Consider the following 4,348-nt stretch of genomic DNA (forward strand, 5'->3'; position numbering starts at 1 on the left):
TGCCGGTGGTAGTGGAGGTATAAGATCTTGTGAAAGTGAGATGTTGAAAGCGAAGAACGAAAATCAACATTGAGTGATCCGCCTATAAAATTTGATTTAAGAGTAATGTTTTTTGGTTTTTTTTGTCTACATTGAGTGATTCTCTTGTCTACATTGAATATTATACTTAAATTTGTATTTATTATTAATGATTTTGTTCAATCAAATGCAATTTTGTTCTAGATATTGGTTGTCTTTGTCTGTAACTATAATTTTGTTAATGTTTATGTGCTGATATACAACATGTGTAACTTGTATCTACATACCCAGTAAACATGTGTAACTTGCATCTACACATCCAATATTTAGCATGTGTAACTCGCAGTTACACATAGATATAGTTTGTTCCAGTTCTGAGTCTGTTTTTTCTTTCAATTAGCATGTACGACTTTCGTTTACGCATCCAATTAGCATGTCTAACTTGCATTTACACATCCATATAGCTTATGTACTTGATTAAGGGATTTTCCAAGTATAAGTATGTTTTTTTTTTCTTTTTAATTTACATACACATCCGATCAGCATGGATAAGGTAAACCAGTCATATTAAGTTAAATGAAAAAAAAACCTCTCTCCTCCCTACAAAGTGATTTCCGACAGGGACGACAACCTTTTGTTCCGACAACCTTAACTGCTCACATCTTCAATCAACAAGTCTTAGTTTAGATTAGGTTTCTCAAATCAGATTTGGCTCAAGAATAAAAACGGAAAGCAAAACCCGACAGGGAAAAAAAAATGAATCATCGTCTTCTTCAAACCCTAATTCAACAACCATGGATTCAGCAGCTCTCATCAGCTAAATCTCGATTCACCGGCCTTTCTGTGTCAATTAGGTCTATTGCTGCCAATTTGTGATACCCAATTTTATTCTTGGAGTTTTCATCATAATTTTAGGTTCTACTGCTGCTGGTTTTGGGTTCCCTCTAGTTTTTTTTCATGGTTTGGTCTTCATCGACAATCCTTCTGGATTTGATTTATACATGTAATAGCCTCTTCAACCTTTTTCTTTGAGGTAATTTCAGACTTTTGTGCCTGAAGATTTTAATTTTAACATGTCGGTACTTTTTAATCCCTGTCCATTTCATTGAAAACCCAATAGTTATCATCTTATTCTCTTAACCGATCCATAATTTCCTTCCTTTTAAGTTTGTAAGCCTTTTTCTAGCATATGTATTTTGTTCCTGTTTTTGTTCTTAGCCTTCCCTAGGCTAGTGAAGTCCCCATCTCCTCTATTTTGTTTTTAGAAGTGAAAAGCATATTTTTTAAGCCACCAGTGTAATCTCAGTTCATAGGTGGCTTGTTTTCTTAGGTCATATCATGTTCGTTTTGTTCAAAGCCATGTTTTGTTTCCTCTAGCTTTGTTGCATTGGATTGCGGAGATCCTTTGTAGTCTTCTCTTTAATACTAGTTTCGTTTTTTTAGTTGCAAAGGCTTGATTTGTTTATGTTTTCGTTGTACTGTATTCCAATGAGTTTGTTCTATCCTTGGAACTGTTTTCTGCATCACATTTTGGGTCCATTTAAAGTACATCTTTGATATGGTTTGGCATGAGGTACCAGTTTTTTCTCGAGCTTTAAATGCTCATCCACATAATTTAGCATCTTAATATTCATCATTCAGCATTAGCTCTCGTCTACACCAAGAATTGAGATACCAAACCAACTGATTCGGTATCCAATTCAACTGGATTGGCAGTTGTTCATCTTCTAAAGTGACCTCCTAGTCAGGTTAATTACTGTCATCTTTGGTGCACTAGTTTGAATCCTGAGGCTAGCTTCTCCCTATGCCTCCACACCTTGATCCTCCTGAAGATTTTACAATCAGCTATTATATCTTGATCAAGTTGAGTTATTACTCTCAGCAAGCAGTATAATCAGAATCATATTGTATCACAAATACAGTTTCACTTTTTCTCAGCAGCAACCAAAACCTATTTGATATGCGAATTGGTCGGTGAACTTGACACATTTACTTGACATTTCACTTCAGTTTCGTTGTACTTCGCCAGAAATTTGTTTCTTCGCTCATTCTCCAAAGCACTAGTGTAATATAGTTTAAGTCTGTTGTTTTTTTTAGTGATAGTTTAAATGGCTTTTATATTATTACTAGTTTTAGCACTTTTTCGTTCAAGCGCAGAGAGTGGATTCTACCTTCAAGACTCGATCGAAGTTATGGATCAAGCCGAAAAACAAAGAAGTAGATAAATATATTTCGGGCAGTTTACCGCAGCATCAAGATACAAAGTCATGACTAGCAACCTCAATAAATTGCATCGGACACCTCTACCTCCACCTCAGTTCATGTGGACACTGCAGTGCCCATCAAAAATACAACTTTTCTTGTGGAATGCATTGACCGAAGGCCTTTCGACCTTCGAAACAAACATCCGCACCCGATGCAACTATGATTTGAAGACTGCTATTCTGCTCCAATATCATGTTACCGTGGATTCATGGCTTACCAATCTAATTGTAATTGATGAATCTTGGGGTATTAAGAACCCTCATGTAATAGCCCTTTGGTAGTTTAATAAATTTCATGCTTCAAAAAAAAAAAACATGTGTAACCTTCATCTACACATCCATATAACTTGTGTATTTTATTCGGGGTTTTTCCATCTCTGAGTTTACTTTTTTCCAATTAGCATGTGTAACTTTCGTATACACATCCAATTAGCGTGTGTAACTTTCGTCTACATATCCACTTAGCATGTGTAACTTGTGTCTACACATCCAGTAAGCATGTGTAACTTGCATCTACACATCCGATTAGCAAGTGTAACTCGCAGTTACTCATAAATATAGCTTGTTCCATTCTGAGTCTGTTTTTTCTTATTCATTACAACTCTCATTTTTAATTCTTTCACAACAATAACAATCAGAATATTCTCAAGTACAAATTGTATGAACAAAAATTTGAATTTGGATCACAAGTCTAATTACTCGTTCTTGCTGTTAAAGCAATAAGAAATTAATGGAAAAAAAATGAGCCAAAAATACTTGTGATGTCTGTATAACAAAAACGAATTCAGCTGCATCTTTAAACCTTGGTAGATTTATTGGAAGTTTCCATGTTCCAAACAAAAACAAACCACTATTGGAAGTTTCCATGTTCCATGCAACTCACAGCAGCCATGACAACCTGAAAAATACAAACATATAATACAAATATCAAAAACACAAACGAACGCAATTCACTCGGGGGCATTGCCCCCTCTTGAGAAATATATCCTATGCGGCAAGCTAAACATAAAATGAGCAATCAACATACTCAACAAGGGGAAAACAAGAAAAATATGAGTAAAAGATACGTCTTAAAAGATACAAATGCTACAACTGCTTACAAATACACATGCAACAGGATATATGAAGTTACACACGCTAAAAATACAACATGATATATATGTGTAACCTCAAGTTACACATGCTGTAACAAAAAAACAGTATGTCTACATCAATTTGAAGTTGTTCTTCTGAAACAAAATAGTTTCTTCATCCTCTTCTCAGTATCAACAACAAATTCTCAGATCGGACATGCAAGAACAACAAATAATCGAAAAAAATTGAAAAAAGATTTGAAATCAAACCAAAATAAAATTCATACTTAGATTTGTTGTTTTCGTTCTTCTGAAATAATGTTATTTTACTTCCTGTTCTCAGTATCAACCAAATCATGTTCTCAGTATCAACCAAATCAAAATATAAAAATCAAAATAAGAAAGATCCAAATCATAAAAATCGAAACCAATAGAACTCATAACTAGATCGAACACCTATGTTGCTTTCTCTATTTCAACCTGTCTTCTTCCTCTTCCCAGACTCAACAAAATCCAAATTAAAAAAAAACAACGAAAAATAAGTAGAAAATAGAAATCAAAAAGTCGATCAAAAAAACTAGTGAATCAAGCCTATTTGATACAAACAGAAAAGAAAAATCGATGCAAACCTATTTGTTGTTCTTCAATGCAGCATCTCACTCTCGTCAGATTTGGAAACCAATGAATAACATCAACAAAGTGAAAAATAAAGAATGTGTTGTTCTTTCTCTCGTCTTCAACGCAACAACGAATTGTTGTTTTTCAATGCAACGATTGTGTGAAGAAAAAAATTCAAATTCTGTTTCTGAAGAAAAAATCAACGAGAACAGAGAGAAGAGAGAGGCTAAAAAATATTTGATTTGATTTTCTGTATCTTTTGTTGTATTAAAAAAACTATAAACAGTGGAGGTTATTTTTGGTATTTTAAAAGTTGATGACGTCAGCAATCCGGGAGAATTCAAAATCTTGCCCCAAAATTAAGAGTTTGGGTCT

At 34.1% G+C, this 4,348-nt stretch overlaps 1 long non-coding RNA gene across 1 annotated transcript; it reads left to right on the forward strand.

The window, feature by feature from the left end:
• The first annotated feature begins 566 nt into the window (after window positions 1-566).
• Window positions 567-2,679, forward strand: LOC113287796. Its single transcript, XR_003330320.1, has 2 exons — window positions 567-1,051; window positions 2,176-2,679. It is a non-coding gene; the product is annotated as an uncharacterized LOC113287796 (long non-coding RNA).
• The last annotated feature ends 1,669 nt before the right edge of the window (window positions 2,680-4,348 follow it).

The sequence above is a fragment of the Papaver somniferum genome, chromosome 6 (assembly GCF_003573695.1).
Source record: "Papaver somniferum cultivar HN1 chromosome 6, ASM357369v1, whole genome shotgun sequence".
NCBI lineage: Eukaryota > Viridiplantae > Streptophyta > Magnoliopsida > Ranunculales > Papaveraceae > Papaver > Papaver somniferum.